This window comes from Somniosus microcephalus, chromosome 4, assembly GCF_052327205.1.
Source record: "Somniosus microcephalus isolate GS21.2 chromosome 4, FLI_Smic_1.0, whole genome shotgun sequence".
Taxonomy (NCBI): domain Eukaryota; kingdom Metazoa; phylum Chordata; class Chondrichthyes; order Squaliformes; family Somniosidae; genus Somniosus; species Somniosus microcephalus.
The window spans coordinates 205235269-205252875 of record NC_140990.1 but is presented as its reverse complement, the minus strand read 5'-3'; positions in this window follow the sequence as shown (position 1 = coordinate 205252875).

Here is a 17607-nt window from a genome sequence, read left to right as displayed (position 1 = left end):
GGTTAGCTGATTGCCTCGCTCTTAGTAATTTCGTCAGGAATTCACAAATTCCTACAAACTTAAAAATGATAAGCACTTGGCTGGAAGATCATACTACTGTCATGACTTTTACTCAATGAACAATAATAGTTAACAAATAATTTGTGACTCACTGTAAACACATTGGCCCAGAAATTTGGGTCGGGGGCTTCCCGCTGGTGTGAGCCCCCGACCTGCACTTTCCTTGCACGCCGGCAGTTGAGCTGTAGGGCCCCGTGGAATTCCGCTCTGGGGCCTGGCCCAGCTGCTGGCGCACAGTGCTTGCATATCCCAGGGGCGTAGTTAGTTCGATGCGTCCCCTGGGATCACATGAGCCATGGGCAGCCAATCGGAGGAGGGAAAAGCCCATTCATAAGATTGACAGGAAGACCTGTCAAAACTTATAAATACTACGGGCCCCAAAATAGCAGTAAAGCTCCAAATAATTTTTTTTTTACAAATCACACTTTTTAAATAAACTATAAATTACATTAAATAACTATTTTAAACAATAATTTAAATTTTTGAAAAAAATAATTTTATATTCTAACGGGGCTAAAAATAAACTTACCTTGCTTTAAAGTATTTAAAAATAATAAACCTGTGGAAAAAATGTTTTAAGTTTAATTAATTGATCACTTGCCTTGCAAAAAGCAGGCCTTACGCCTGCTTTTTAAATGTGTAAATCCTGCAAGATCACATTTCGTTGTTCATGTACTTGTGCAATGACAATAAAGTTGAATTATTATTATTATTATTATTTTCCCCGGGAAAACCTGTAAAAAAAAAACTAAGTTCAAAGCGCACGCGCAGCCTCTCCTGCGCGCATGTTCGACCTCTGAACCCCTTCGTTCAGAGGATCGGAAGTGCCGGTTTCCCACGCATGCGCAGTGCATGCAGAAAACCGGCACTTCCATTCAGCCTACGGGTGAGTACCCCATGCGTACTCACCCGTGGAGACCCGAATTTCTGGACCATTGTGCTATGTGTAGTGTCCGAGTATAAATAATACACGGACTGCAGGAGAACAATAATAACAGGTATTTACTGAACAGAGGTTACTCTTTTATTTGGACCCAAAAAAAAAACCCAATTCAACTGTAAATAAACAAAAGTTCAACTAAAGCTTAACAAATCAAATTAAAATTTGGTTTTCTGTGTTGATGATGCACTCCAGGAGCAGGCCCACAAGGAGGTCCTCCAACCTGTCCGCTCCCCTCCGCACCGGGTGACCGTAGATCAAGAGCGTGGGACTGAAGTGCAACCAAAAATCGAGGAGCAGCCCCTTCAAGTAGTGAAAGAGGGGCTGCAACCTCTCACAATCCATATAAACGTGAAACACGGACTCCTCCAGGCCGCAAAAAATGCAGGCGGCCTGGGAGTCCGTGAACCTACTTAAAACCTTATTGCACGGGACCGCTCCGTGCAACACCCTCCAGGCCAAGTCCCCGATGGAACAAGGGAGGACTCCCGCATAGAGAGCCCTCCATTGGGGACCTCCGCTACCGCCGGTCGGCAAAACGCCACGCCAAGGCGTGTCCGGACGGTAGACGAAGATGGCAAAGTGGAGAGTGTGCAGGAGCAGCCCGTACAGGAAACCCCTCCGCGTGGAATGAAAAGGCACGGAGGGTATTTCCTCGAGACGGCTCAAGTTGTGAGGCGCCGGTTCCCGAGGGGAGTTTCGGGGCCGGGCGCCGATGAGGAATTCCGTCCGAACGGGGGTAAGCTCGGATGGGATCGCCCCACGTGCTTGAGCCGCCTCGATACACCTAGTGGAGTCGGGGCCCAGTGCCGCTTTTACCGATTCGATGGTTTCGACCGCGAGCTGGACGTTGGCCCAGGACAGGCGCCGCGCCAGCTCCTCCGGCGCCATCCAGCCCGCTCCTCCGCCATCGAGCAGGTCCCCGACTCTGGTCACCTTGCCAGCCACAGCCCTACCCTCCGCCAGCCGCCCGAACCCGTGTTCATGGAGGTGCGGATTCCTGAGCAGCGGCTCCCGAAGGAGAGCCGCCGCTCCTGACGGGGGAGAGCTCCGCCTGGAAGCGACGTAGTTCCAAACCCACAGTAGTTCCTGGTAGAAGCCAGGCAGCTCCCGCAGGCCGGCACGCCTGCTGCCCACTTTCGCAAACAGGAGCTGCGTGTCGTAATTGAGGCCATGCAGCTGGCGGAAGAAAAACGTCGCCAGCGCACACCATCTTGGAGGATTCTCGACGTACAGGTATCTCTGCAGCGTCTGAAGACGGAAAGTCGCAGCCTGGGTGCGAAGGCACATCAGCGCCTGACCGCCCTCCCTAAGCGGGAGACACAGAACCGCGACAGAGACCCAGTGCTTCCTTTTGTCCCAGAAGAAGTCGATGAGCTTCTTCTGAATCTTGGCGACAAACGCAGGGGGAGGGATCAAAGTGACCAACCGGTACCACAACATGGCGGCCACCAGCTGGTTTATGACCAGCGCTCGACCCCTGTAGGACAACACTCGGAGCAGTCCTGTCCAGCGTCCTAGGCGAGCGGTGACTTTGGCCTCCAGCTCTTGCCAGTTCGCCGGCCAGGCGTCCTCGGCAGGGCTAAGGTAGACTCCCAAATAGAGGAGGTGCGTGGTGCTCCAGGCGAAAGGCCTGAACTCCTCCGGCAGGGAGTCCACCCGCCACTGACCCACCAGGAGTCCGGAACATTTCTCCCAGTTGATCTTGGCGGAGGATGCGTCCGAGTAAATCTGCTGGCATTCCCGCATCCTCCGCAAGTCAGCGGGATCCGTGACCACGAGGAGCACGTCATCGGCGTAAGCCGAGAGGACCACCTCCACGCCCGGCCCTTGCAGAGCCAGTCCCCTCAACCTCTTCCGCAAGAGGCGCAGGAAAGGCTCCACGCAAATGGCATATAACTGACCGGACATGGGGCATCCCTGACGCACCCCCCTCCCGAAGCGAAGGGGCGCCGTCAAGGACCCGTTAACTTTAATCAGACACTCCGCGGCGGCGTACAGAAGTCGGATCCGGGCGACGAAATGCGTCCCGAACCCGAATGCGCGCAGAGTCCCGAAGAGATACTCGTGATCCACCCTGTCGAACGCCTTCTCCTGATCCAGGGAAAGGAAGGCGACCGACAGACCAGCCCTCTGGGAGTGGTGGACCAGGTCCCGGACCAGATGGATGTTATCGTGGATGGTCCGGCCCGGGACCGTGTAGGACTGGTCGGGGTGGATCATGTGGGCCAGCACGGTGCCAAGGCGAGCAGACATGGCCCTGGCAAAGATTTTATAGTCCGTGCTGAGGAGGGAGACCGGGCGCCAGTTCTTAAGGAGGCGGAGATCGCCCTTCTTAGGCAGCAGGACAATGACCGCCCTGCGCCAAGAGAGGGGCATCTCCCCGGTCGCCAAACTTTCCCCCAGGACCCGCGCGTAGTCGCCCCCCAAGACGTCCCAGAACGCCCTGTGGAACTCCACGGTCAGCCCGTCCAGCCCCGGGGACTTTCCCCTAGAGAGCTGGCGGAGGGCGCCGGTCAGCTCCGCCAGACTTAGCGGAGCGTCCAATTTTTCGGCGCCCTCCGGGCCAACCTTCGTCAGGTCCTCCCACAAAACTCTGCGCGCATCCTCGCTGGACGGATCCGGAGAGAACAGAGCCCCGTAATAGGCGCGGGTCTCCGCGCTGATTCCCTCCGGATCCGAGACCAGAGATCCGTCGTCGGCCAGCAGCCCCAAGAGCTGCTTACGGACCCCCGTCTTTTTTCCAGCGAGTAGAAGAAGGGGGAGCCGCGGTCCAGGTCCCGCAGGAGCTGGATCCGCGACCTCACGTACGCGCCTCGGGACCCGACGAGCTGCAGGTCCTTCAGCGCGCCCTTCTTCTCTTCGTACACCTTCCGCAGGGCCGGGTCCTCGACGACCTGACCGAGACGGGACTCCAGGTCGAGCACCTCCTTCTCCAACCGCCCGACCCGGGCCTCCCGCCTCTTGGTCGACCCCTTCGCGTACTCCTGACAGAAGAGACGGATGTGAGCCTTGCCCACATCCCACCATAGCCTCAAAGAGGGGAAGCCCCCCTGCTTCCTTCTCCAGTCGGCCCAGAATCGACGAAACGAATCCCGGAACCGTGCGTCCTCCAGCAGCAGGTTGTTAAAATGCCAGTACACGGACCCCCCCCGCGCGCGCAGCGGAGCGAGCTCCGCCCACACCAGGTGGTGGTCCGTGCACGGCACCGGCCGCATGGAAGCTGCCGGAACGCAGGAGACGAACGCCCGGGAAATGTAGAGGCGGTCGATTCTGGACCTTCCTCCCCCAGACCTCACGCTAGTGAAGGCGCTGGAGTCGGGGTGGAGATTTCGCCAGACGTCCACCAAGTCGAAGGACCCAACCAGGTCCCTCAACTTCTCCATCGCCGCCGGGCTTCGCGGGGGACCCGAACGGTCCCTCGCCTCGAGGGTGCAGTTAAAATCCCCCCCGAGGATGACGCACTCGCCCACGTCGATGGAGCCCAAGAGAGCGGACACTTCTTCGAAGAAGCGCACTTGCTGCGCACTGGTCTGAGGGGCGTACACGTTCACTAGATGGAGCGGCACGCCCCCCAGGCGAACAGTGACATGGAGCAAGCGGCCCGGCACGTGCTCCTTGACCCCCAAGATCTCCGGCTGAAAATGCGGGGCCAGCAAGATAGCCACCCCGCTGGAATTGTTGGAGAGGTGACTCATGCTGACCCCTCCTTGCCACTCCAGGAGCCACATGGCTTCGTCTCCCGGAACGGTGTGGGTTTCTTGCAGGAAGCACACCGCATACTTCCCGTCCCGAAGGACCGAGAAGTTATTGAATCTGCGGCGCGCCTCCCTGCTGCCGTTGATGTTGAGGCTGGCTATGGTTATCTTCATGTCAGAAGCATAGTGCAACCTCTACCTACACCTAACGGGGCGAGGAAGCGCAGCCGCTGGTCCGCCGCCACTTCCTCAGCAGCCCAGTGAGAAACGTTGTGAGCCGACGCAGCTCGAGCGGGTTCACACCCTCGTCCGCGCCCAAGATCTTAACGGCGGCGCGGACGGAATCGATGAGCAGCGCCAGCTCCGACCACCTGTCGAGGGCCAGCCGGACCTTATTGCGCTGACCCAGGCACGTGGCCATAAAATCCCGGAGTTCCCTTACGGAAATGAGGGGAGACTCGGCAAGGGGCACGAGGTCATCCATCGCCACGTCGGCGCTGGAGTCCGAATCGTCCTCCGTGCCCATCACCGAGTCCCCATCCTCCTCCAGGGGGTCGTCACCAGCGGCCGACCCGTCCGCCGCGCAGTGCGAAGCGAACGACTCGGCCGCGCCAGCCAGCCCCGCCTCCGCCCGGATCCCACCCCCAGGATCGGCGGCAGAGGATTTCTCCCTGGGCTCCTCTAGGGATGCCGGGCCAGAAGACGGCGGCGGTTCAGAGCTCCCCTCCGCCTCAGACGCCGGAACGACCGGAGAAACCGGGGAGAGAACAATTTCCAGCTCCTCCAGTACGTCTGGCACCAGAGACGCAGCCAGGGGGCCATCCTCCTCCCCGCCACCAACCTCCGACCCAGCGGACGGGGGGTTTTGAATTAAAAGCTCTACCAGGACGAGCATCCCCTGGGAGACGTCCGGGTCGCATTGGGCGAGCTCATTATCCTCGAGCTCGCCCGACCCAGCCTCCAGGCTGCCCGACCCGGCGAGGGGTAATGACACCGATAAAAGGTCAACTTCAATTACTGCCGCGGGTTGTTCCGCAACCCCCCCCACGGGCAGGGTCTCATCCCCATCCCCGGGAGGCACGTGCTGGACAGACACATCTGCCTCAGCCTCCCGAGGGACAGGCGACCCCTGCCGATCGCTGGTGATGACGACAGCGCTGGGGGGGGCGGGGGGGCGCAGTACCCGCGGCGGGCGACGACTCCCCCTGCTCGGAGGGACCTTCCTCCTCCCAGTCCTCCTCCTCATCCAGGGTGTCGCGCCTTCTTTTTAGCACGGAGGGAGCGAGGGAGACCTCCATGTCTGCAAAGGCCTCCTCCTCGACTCCCTCCGGCGGAGCAGGTTTGTCGGGTTCCTCGGGCCCGAGCCCGGCCGCAGGTATTGGCATTACCGCTGCGGCGGTTGCGGCCACAGGCTCGGGCACGGGGCCCCTCCCGCTCACATCTGCCCTGATCAACTCCGCGAGGAGCGCGGGTGTAAGGGGCTCAAGGGGCAACGGCTCACCATCCACGGGGGGGCCTGCCCCAAGGTGCTTCTTTTTTCCCCGCGCCTTCTTTCCGGCCGGACATGCTCCCTCCCCCCCGCCGGAGGCCTTGGTGGCATCGGCCCCCGACGTCAACCGCGCATCAGACGTACTTGACGCGCGGGCAGATCCGGGGGGAAGGGCGGCGGCGGCGGCGCCAGCCTCGGCCGCACGAGATGATCCGGCGGCCTTGGAGGCAGGGCAGTTCCTCCTGATGTGCCCCACCTCCCTGCAGGCATGGCACCTCACACCGTCCGACATCCAAAAGGCGCGGTAGGCGGTCCCCTCGTGGAGGACGACGAACGCCCCTTCAGTGTCCTCCTCCCGCGCCAGCTGGATAAACAGCTGGCGCCGGAAGGAGAAGACGTGGCGAAGGCTGGCCTCCCGGAAGCCGAGCGGGATGGGCGTGATCCCCGACCTCACCTCCCCAGTTGTCGCAAATGGGGAAGGAGGAGCTCACCAGGAACATAGGGCGGGACGTTGGAAATAATGATCCTCTGCGCGGTGGCCTCGAGAGGATCCACCGGCAGGAAGGTCCCGCCCACGGTGAGCCCCTTGGCGACAGCCAGGGACACCGCCCGCTCCGACCCCAGGAAGAACACAGCCTTCCCATACATTTTCGAGGCCGCGATGATGGCTGAGGGGCCGACAACCCCAGCCATGGCCTTGACGCAGGCCTCGATGGTCATAGTGGGGTGAGTGTAGCTCTTCACCCCAAGCTTTTTTGTTATTAATCGAAAAGGTGACGGGGCAGCAGGAACAGCGGGAGCAGCGGTGGCTGTGGCTACCACTCTCGCATAGGTCCCGGCTGGCCCCGCCACCGGCGAAGACGCAGTCGCCATTCTGGGGTGCTTTTTTTAAGGGCTACACTCACCCCAAGTCACAGGCCTGAAGGTGTTAATGGCCTCGGTGTATATATATTTTTTTTGTCCTCTATTGAGCAGAGGGAGCTGTTTAAAATGAGGACACACCTCTCTCCTTATTGATTTAAATTGGGAGAGGGGCCCTCTCCCCTCTGCTCAATTGGCAATTAATAAAATAGATGAAACTAAGGTGCCTTAGAAAGACAGGCAGAGAGAGACAAAGAGAGAGAGAGAGAGGTGGGGGGGTGGGAAGGAGGGAGGCCGCAAAGGGCAGTGTTGCCACTCAGGATGGTGGGTGGGTGTTGGCAGGGTTGCACTCTCCGATGGAAAAAGTCTTTGGTGGTGGTGGTCTTCTGGCAGGGGGAGAAGACGTCTTCACCTGGAAAAGCTGGAGAAGCCACACACACTACACCCCTTGATGATCCGGTCTTGCTTCTTCTTTTCTCCCCCCACCTAAAATACAAAGTCTTGGGAGAGTGCCCCAAATAACACCCACCTGTAGATGTTCCGGATGAAGTTTTCTTCCCTCCTTTCAAGCAGTTGGTTTCTCTCCCCTCTCTCCCTCTCCTGAAGTGGAGGCCAATTTGGGGAGGCAGTGATAGAAAAGGCCTCTCCCCTGGTTGATGTTGATGTAGGCCTCCTTTCTCCTTCTCCTCCTCTGTCCTCTCTCTCCAGGCACCTCAGTTGATGTAATGATGGTGGAGTTGGTGGTGGTGGTGGTCCAACGTTCTCCTCCTCTTCCTGGTCAGGGGACCACCACTTTGATCCACTCTCCAAAGTCTGGCTGCTCCCTCTGCTCGTGCTTGCAGCTGCACAGCCAACAATGCTGTGCAAACTGAACAGAGGGTAACTTAAGACTGAAATACAGAAGCCTGCTATGGCTTTATATACAGGGGTGGTCACTGCCGGTACTGCAGTATGGAATCAGTTCTTCTCTTAAAGGTACATACACAACAATTCCTCCCCTTTTAGATAAACAGTACATAACATTCATTTAACAACTAAATAATAACTAATTACAATTACAATTTTCTCTGTACTATATACATCAACTGAATTAATCATTTATAAGTTCAGTCTTTGAGGAGGCTTCCTGATCCTGACTGGATAGCGCCTTTCTCGAGTATCCTGTTCTTGTGGCGGAGTTGATTCTGGCTCATTGTCATTGGTTGGTTCATCAGCTTCCAATACCACTGCTTCTGAGGTAGACGCAATCTGTACTTCGGGTTGATTACCAGGTGCACCTGTTCGTGGTATGGGTTTGGCTTGTTCCTGTGACTCTAGAATCTGGTCAGCATGGCGTCTCACGATGCTCTCTCCAACGTCCACTGTGTACATTAGTGGTCCCTGCTGTGTGCATATCATTCCTGGCTGCCATTTTTCTGTTCGGTAGTCGCGGGCCAAGACTGGTTGTCCTATCTTGAAGCTCTTGGTTGGCTTCTCATTTATGTGCTGGAATTGCTTATCCTCAACATCTCGTCTTATGTTTCGTTTGAGCAAATCCAGGCGACATCTTAGCCTTCGGTTGAAGAACATTATGGCTGGAGCTTGGTTGGTGACTGCATGTGTCGCATTCCGGTAAGCAAACAAGAAATTATCCACCTTGTGTTGTCGTGGTATGTCGTCATTATGCATTGCCTTTATTGCCTTTTTAAAGGTCTGAACAAACCTCTCAGCCAATCCATTTGTGGCTGGATGATATGGGGCAGATGTGTAATGTTTCACCCCATTATTCCTCAGAAACCTCTGGAAATCCTCGGACACAAACTGTGGCCCATTGTCGGAGCAAACCTGTTCTGGCAAGCCATTCCTGGCGAAGATGGTCCGTAGGACTGCAATAGTTTTCTCTGGTGGTGGTGGAGGACATTTTGATGACCTCTGGCATTTCGAATGGGCGTCCACAGCGATTAGGAACATTGAGTCCATAAATGGACCAGCAAAATCAATGTGTACCCGTTGCCATGGAGATGAGGGCCACTCCCATGGATGTAGCGGGGCCTGTGGTGGAGCATTTTGGACCTTCTGGCATCCTGTGCATCTCTTGGTCATATCCTCAATTTCTTTATTGATTCTTGGCCACCACACAAATGCCCTGGCTAGGCTCTTCATTTTTACCCCTCCCAGATGACCCTCATGAAGCTCATTGAGCACTCTATCTCTCAACTTGGGTGGAATTATCACTCGGGATCCACACATCAAGGTCCCCCGGCACACTGACAGCTGTTCTCTCCTTGGCAAGAATGCTGGCAACAGTGAGTCGCCATGTGCTGGCCATCCCTTCACCGTCAAATCATAGGCCCGAGAGAGTGTCGGGTCATTTCGGGTTTCCTTCTCTATACTTGAGTTTGTAACAGGTAGACATTCGACTATGGTTGCATGGAATATCTCAACAGGGTCCACTGCAGATGCTTCCTCTACCGTAGGCAACGGTAGGCGCGACAGCCCATCAGCGTTTCCATGCTGTTTTGTACCCTTGTACTCTATGTCGTACTGATGTGCCCCTAGAAAAAGTGACCATCTTTGCAGCCGTTGCGCCGTCATCACCGGAACGCCCTTCTTTGGGTTAAAAATGGAGACCAGGGGCTGATGATCAGTCAGTAGGGTGAATTTCTGCCCGTAAAGATAGTGATTGAACTTCTTCACACCCCACACCAGGCTGAGGGACTCCCTGTCAATCTGGGCATAGTTACGCTCGGCTGAGGTTAACGAGCGCGACGCAAAGGCTATTGGCCTCTCTGAACCATCAAGGAATTTGTGTGACAGCACCGCTCCGATGCCGTAGGGAGACGCATCACATGCTAACCGAATCAGTAGTGTTGGATTGTAGTGGGCCAATACTTCTTTTGAAGTGATTAGGCATTTACATTTCTGAAAGGCACGCTTACACTCATCACTCCATTTCCATGTTACTCCAGTTTGCAGCAGGGCGTTCAGTGGGTGCAGAATTGTAGATAAATTCGACAAGAACTTATGGTAGTAGTTCACCAACCCGAGGAACGACCTCAGTTGCGACACATTTTCCGGTGCTGGAGCCTTGACTACAGCCTCAATCTTGTCTGGCGACTTATGCAACCCTTCCTCATCAATCATGTGGCCACAATATGAGATTTGTCTCCTGAAGAACTCGCATTTGGGGCGGTTGGCTCATAGCCCATATTCCTGTAATCTCGTGAGCACCTGCTCCAGGTTGGCAAGGTGTTCACTGTCATTTTCGCCCGTAACCAGGATGTCGTCCAAATAACACTGGGTCCCCGGGATCCCTTGCAGGACTTGTTCCATCGCCCTCTGCCAAATAGCCGGGGCTGATGCTACCCCGAATACCATTCGATTGTACTGGTAAAGGCCTTTGAGAGTGTTTATCGTGAGGTATTTCCTAGATGCTTCTTCCACCTCCATTTGTAGATACGCTTGGGCCAGATCAATCTTTGTAAAGCGTTTCCCTCCAGATAGTGAGGCAAAAATATCTTCTATCCGTGGAAGTGGATATTGTACTGTGTGCAGGACTGGGTTCACAGTTACCTTGAAGTCCCCACAGATGCGAACCTTCTTCGGTTCCCCAGGCGTGCTGCTCAATGATTTCTTCGTTACAGGAACGATGGGTGTGGCCCACTCGATCCAGTCCACCTTGGACAGCACACCCGAACGCTCCAGACTCTCCAACTCTGCTTCAACGGCTGGGCGGATCGCGTAAGGTACTGGTCTGGCCTTAAAAATTTTGGGTTTGCGTTATCTTCGATTTTTATCGTTGCCGTTACTCCTTTTAGAGTCCCAAGTCCTTGTTGGAACACCTCTTTCGCGTCAGTTAGAATCTTTGACAGTCGTCCAGGTGTGACGTCATCATCCTTTTTATCTGTCACAGTTAGCGCCTGAATGGAATGCCAATCCAATTGTATTTTTCGGATCCATTCACGTCCCAATAATGGTGGTCCTCCATCTGGTAGTATATATATCACAGTTTCTGTGTTTCCTTGCCGTTGTATTCAACTGGCACCCTTATTTTTCCTCTGGGGTAGACTTTTTGCCCCGTGTATGTCTTCAATACAATGAACGTGTCCTTCAAGGGTATGTGTGGGAATAGCCGCTCATAGTCTTGTCGATTCATGACAGTTAGGGCTGATCCTGTGTCCAATTCCATCTTTACTGAAGACCCTGCTATCATGAGGGTGACCCAAATGGTTCGGTGATCCTCCTTTGCGATCACATTGTGTAACTTTAGACAACTTAGTCTCCTGCTCCTGGAGTCCTTATCACTCTCCTGATCTTCCGAACTACTGTCTGTCAATTTCTTTACTTTCTTGTACTTTTTCTTAGTAGTTCTTGTAGTGTTGGTTTTCTTTCCCGACCTGCAGACTCTTGCTATGTGTCCCATTTTCCCACATTGCCTGCATACTTTGTCCTTAAACCAGCAGTCCTTCTGATCATGGGTTGTTCTGCCGCAACGATAGCACTTTTCTGCTCCATACGCCATTTCGTTTGTGCTGTATTCTTGTGGTTTCTGTTGTATTTCTGCAGCTCCCCGTGCTCCTGCTTCGTAGGATACTGCCATGCTGAAAGCCTGTTCTAGCATCAGGTTCTTTTCTGAAAGTAGTCGTTTCTGGGTTCCTTCACTCTGGAGCCCGCAGACAAACTTATCCCATAAAGTGTCTGCCAGTCCTGCTCCGAACTGGCAGTGCTTCAATAACTTGCGTAGTTCCGTAAGATAGTCAGCATTGCTCTCATCTTTGTGCTGGTTGCTTTTATGGAACTTGAATCTTTCTGCTATCAGCAGCGGTGTAGGGTTTAGGTGTTCCTGTAAGGTATTAACAATCTCTTCAAAACTTTTCTCCATTGGTTTAGCTGGGGTAATTAAATTCCGCAATAGGCCGTACGTTCTCGCGCCCATCAAATTTAATAATACCGACGCCTTCTTTCCATCGGCCACCTCATTTGCCTTGCAGTACACTTCAATTCTTTCCACATACGTGGTCCAGTCTTCTACCTCGTTGTCAAAAGCAGTGATACTGCCACTTTTTGGTATCTTGGGTGATTTAAAATGGCGCCTCCCACGCTTTTTCTTCTTCACCAATGGATTAAAATGGCGCCTCCCGCGCTTTTCCTTCTTCCCCAATAGAATAAAATGGCGCCTCCCATGATTTTCCTTCTTCCCCTTGCTGCCACGCTGCTCCTAGCGTTCTGCAGTGTAATGGCGGCGACCCGCGGCTTCGGCGCGTCTCACTTTTCCTTCCCCTTGTTTTATTTTCGCTATGCTGCCCGGTTCTTGAGCACCGACCGCGCCCTGTGCGCTCCACCCTCTCTCTCTCTCTCTTTTCCTCCCGACAACGCTGCACGGCCCCTTTTCAGAGCCGCTCGATCGAGCTCGAGCCCGCCGCAGTCCGGAAGGGTCAGCGCACTACCTGCTACCAGCACGATTTGCTGGAACACCTTGACTGGGGAGACAAGCCCAGCTCTCCACAGCCTCTCCTGCAACTCTCCGAACTCCGATGGATCCTTGGGCGGTTGCCCGCGGTCGACACCTTTTGTTCTGACTTCGACCTCCAAAAGCTTCTTCTCAGGGAAAGATCCCCGTGAGGTGATGCAGTACTGCAGGTGAGTTCGAAACTGTTCATCGCCAATGTAGTGTCCGAGTATAAATAATACACGGACTGCAGGAGAACAAAAATAACAGGTATTTACTGAACAGAGGGTACTCTTTTATTTGGACCCAAAAAAAAACCCAATTCAACTGTAAATAAACAAAAGTTCAACTAAAGCTTAACAAATCAAATTAAAATTTGGTTTTCTGTGTTGATGATGCACTCCAGTCCCCGCGGCGCCCATCAGTCGCGGAAATACTCAAGCGCACCGGCGGACACCGCGTGCTCCATCTCCAGGGCCACCCGGGCGCGAACATGGCCGCGGAAGAGATGCAGGCAATCCGGCTGGACAATCCCCTCGACCGCCCGCTGCCTGGACCAATTGATGGCTCTTTTAACCAGGCCCAGGAGCAGGCCCACAAGGAGGTCCTCCAACCTGTCCGCTCCCCTCCGCACCGGGTGACCGTAGATCAAGAGCGTGGGACTGAATTGCAACCAAAAATCGAGGAGCAGCCCCTTCAAGTAGTGAAAGAGGGGCTGCAACCTCTCACAATCCATATAAACGTGAAACACGGACTCCTCCAGGCCGCAAAAAATGCAGGCGGCCTGGGAGTCCGTGAACCTACTTAAAACCTTATTGCACGGGACCGCTCCATGCAACACCCTCCAGGCCAAGTCCCCGATGGAACAAGGGAGGACTCCCGCATAGAGAGCCCTCCATTGGGGACCTCCGCTACCGCCGGTCGGCAAAACGCCACGCCAAGGCGTGTCCGGACGGTAGACGAAGATGGCAAAGTGGAGAGTGTGCAGGAGCAGCCCGTACAGGAAACCCCTCCGCGCGGAATGAAAAGGCACGGAGGGTATTTCCTCGAGATGGCTCAAGTTGTGAGGCGCCGGTTCCCGAGGGGAGTTTCGGGGCCGGGCGCCGATGAGGAATTCCGTCCGAACGGGGGTAAGCTCGGACGGGATCGCCCACGTGCTTGAGCCGCCTCGATACACCTAGTGGAGTCGGGGCCCAGTGCCGCTTTTACCGATTCGATGGTTTCGACCGCGAGCTGGACGTTGACCTAGGACAGGCGCAGCGCCAGCTCCTCCGGCGCCATCCAGCCCGCTCCTCCGCCATCGAGCAGGTCCCCGACTCTGGTCACCTTGCCAGCCACAGCCCTACCCTCCGCCAGCCGCCCGAACCCGTGTTCGTGGAGGTGCGGATTCCTGAGCAGCGGCTCCCAAAGGAGAGCCGCCGCTCCTGACGGGGGAGAGCTCCGCCTGGAAGCGACGTAGTTCCAAACCCATAGAAGTTCCTGGTAGAAGACAGGCAGCTCCCGCAGGCCGGCTTCCTTTTGTCCCAGAAGAAGTCGATGAGCTTCTTCTGAATCTTGGCGACAAACGCAGGGGGAGGGATCAAAGTGACCAACCGGTACCACAACATGGCGGCCACCAGCTGGTTTATGACCAGCGCTCGACCCCTGTAGGACAACACTCGGAGCAGTCCTGTCCAGCGTCCTAGGCGAGCGGTGACTTTGGCCTCCAGCTCTTGCCAGTTCGCCGGCCAGGCGTCCTCGGCAGGGCTAAGGTAGACTCCCAAATAGAGGAGGTGCGTGGTGCTCCAGGCGAAAGGCCTGAACTCCTCCGGCAGGGAGTCCACCCGCCACTGACCCACCAGGAGTCCGGAACATTTCTCCCAGTTGATCTTGGCGGAGGATGCGTCCGAGTAAATCTGCTGGCATTCCCGCATCCTCCGCAAGTCAGCGGGATCCGTGACCACGAGGAGCACGTCATCGGCGTAAGCTGAGAGGACCACCTCCACGCCCGGCCCTTGCAGAGCCAGTCCCCTCAACCTCTTCCGCAAGAGGCGCAGGAAAGGCTCCACGCAAATGGCATATAACTGACCGGACATGGGGCATCCCTGACGCACCCCCCTCCCGAAGCGAAGGGGCGCCGTCAAGGACCCGTTAACTTTAATCAGACACTCCGCGGCGGCGTACAGAAGTCGGATCCAGGCGACGAAATGCGTCCCGAACCCGAATGCGCGCAGAGTCCCGAAGAGATACTCGTGATCCACCCTGTCGAACGCCTTCTCCTGATCCAGGGAAAGGAAGGCGACCGACAGACCAGCCCTCTGGGAGTGGTGGACCAGGTCCCGGACCAGATGGATGTTATCGTGGATGGTCCGGCCCGGGACCGTGTAGGACTGGTCGGGGTGGATCATGTGGGCCAGCACGGTGCCAAGGCGAGCAGACATGGCCCTGGCAAAGATTTTATAGTCCGTGCTGAGGAGGGAGACCGGGTGCCAGTTCTTAAGGAGGCGGAGATCGCCCTTCTTAGGCAGCAGGACAATGACCGCCCTGCGCCAAGAGAGGGGCATCTCCCCGGTCGCCAAACTTTCCCCCAGGACCCACGCGTAGTCGCCCCCCAAGACTTCCCAGAACGCCCTGTGGAACTCCACGGTCAGCCCGTCCAGCCCGGGGACTTTCCCCTAGAGAGCTGGCGGAGGGCGCCGGTCAGCTCCGCCAGACTTAGCGGAGCGTCCAATTTTTCGGCGCCCTCCAGGCCAACCTTCGTCAGGTCCTCCCACAAAACTCTGCGCGCATCCTCGCTGGACGGATCCGGAGAGAACAGAGCCCCGTAATAGGCGCGGGTCTCCGCGCTGATTCCCTCCGGATCCGAGACCAGAGATCCGTCGTCGGCCAGCAGCCCCAAGAGCTGCTTACGGACACCCCGTCTTTTTTCCAGCGAGTAGAAGAAGGGGGAGCCACAGTCCAGGTCCCGCAGGAGCTGGATCCGCGATCTCACGTACGCGCCTTGGGACCCGACGAGTTGCAGGTCCTTCAGCGCGCCCTTCTTCTCTTCGTACACCTTCCGCAGGGCCGGGTCCTCGACGACCTGACCGAGACGGGACTCCAGGTCGAGCACCTCCTTCTCCAACCGCCCGACCCGGGCCTCCCGCCTCTTGGTCGACCCCTTCGCGTACTCCTGACAGAAGAGACGGATGTGAGCCTTGCCCACATCCCACCATAGCCTCAAGGAGGGGAAGCCCCCCTGCTTCCTTCTCCAGTCAGCCCAGAATCGACGAAACGAATCCCGGAACCGTGCGTCCTCCAGCAGCAGGTTGTTAAAATGCCAGTACACGGACCCCCCCCGCGCGCGCAGCGGAGCGAGCTCCGCCCACACCAGGTGGTGGTCCGTGCACGGCACCGGCCGCATGGAAGCTGCCGGAACGCAGGAGACGAACGCCCGGGAAATGTAGAGGCGGTCGATTCTGGACCTTCCTCCCCCAGACCTCACGCTAGTGAAGGCGCTGGAGTCGGGGTGGAGATTTCGCCAGACGTCCACCAAGTCGAAGGACCCAACCAGGTCCCTCAACTTCTCCATCGCCGCCGGGCTTCGCGGGGGACCCGAACGGTCCCTCGCCTCGAGGGTGCAGTTAAAATCCCCCCCGAGGATGACGCACTCGCCCACGTCGATGGAGCCCAAGAGAGCGGACACTTCTTCGAAGAAGCGCACTTGCTGCGCACTGGTCTGAGGGGCGTACACGTTCACTAGATGGAGCGGCACGCCCCCCAGGCGAACAGTGACATGGAGCAAGCGGCCCGGCACGTGCTCCTTGACCCCCAAGATCTCCGGCTGAAAATGCGGGGCCAGCAAGATAGCCACCCCGCTGGAATTGTTGGAGAGGTGACTCATGCTGACCCCTCCTTGCCACTCCAGGAGCCACGTGGCTTCGTCTCCCGGAACGGTGTGGGTTTCTTGCAGGAAGCACACCGCATACTTCCCGTCCCGAAGGACCGAGAAGTTATTGAATCTGCGGCGCGCCTCCCTGCTGCCGTTGATGTTGAGGCTGGCTATGGTTATCTTCATGTCAGAAGCATAGTGCAACCTCTACCTACACCTAACGGGGCGAGGAAGCGCAGCCGCTGGTCCGCCGCCACTTCCTCAGCAGCCCAGTGAGAAACGTTGTGAGCCGACGCAGCTCGAGCGGGTTCACACCCTCGTCCGCGCCCAAGATCTTAACGGCGGCGCGGACGGAATCGATGAGCAGCGCCAGCTCCGACCACCTGTCGAGGGCCAGCCGGACCTTATTGCGCTGACCCAGGCACGTGGCCATAAAATCCCGGAGTTCCCTTACGGAAATGAGGGGAGACTCGGCAAGGGGCACGAGGTCATCCATCGCCACGTCGGCGCTGGAGTCCGAATCGTCCTCCGTGCCCATCACCGAGTCCCCATCCTCCTCCAGGGGGTCGTCACCAGCGGCCGACCCGTCCGCCGCGCAGTGCGAAGCGAACGACTCGGCCGCGCCAGCCAGCCCCGCCTCCGCCCGGATCCCACCCCCAGGATCGGCGGCAGAGGATTTCTCCCTGGGCTCCTCTAGGGGTGCTGGGCCAGAAGACAGCGGCGGTTCAGAGCTCCCCTCCGCCTCAGACGCCGGAACGACTGGAGAAACCTGGGAGAGAACAATTTCCAGCTCCTCCAGTACGTCCGGCACCAGAGACGCAGCCAGGGGGCCATCCTCCTCCCCGCCACCAACCTCCGACCCAGCGGACGGGGGGTTTTGAATTAAAAGCTCTACCAGGACGAGCATCCCCTGGGAGACGTCCGGGTCGCATTGGGCGAGCTCATTATCCTCGAGCTCGCCCGACCCAGCCCCCAGGCTCCCCGACCCGGCGAGGGGTAACGACACCGATAAAAGGTCAACTTCAATTACTGCCGCGGGTTGTTCCGCAACCCCCCCCACGGGCAGGGTCTCATCCCCATCCCCGGGAGGCACGTGCTGGACAGACACATCTGCCTCAGCCTCCCGAGGGACAGGCGACCCCTGCCGATCGCTGGTGATGACGACAGCGCTGGGGGGGCGGGGGGGCGCAGTACCCGCGGCGGGCGACGACTCCCCCTGCTCGGAGGGACCTTCCTCCTCCCGGTCCTCCTCCTCATCCAGGGGGTCGCGCCTTCTTTTTA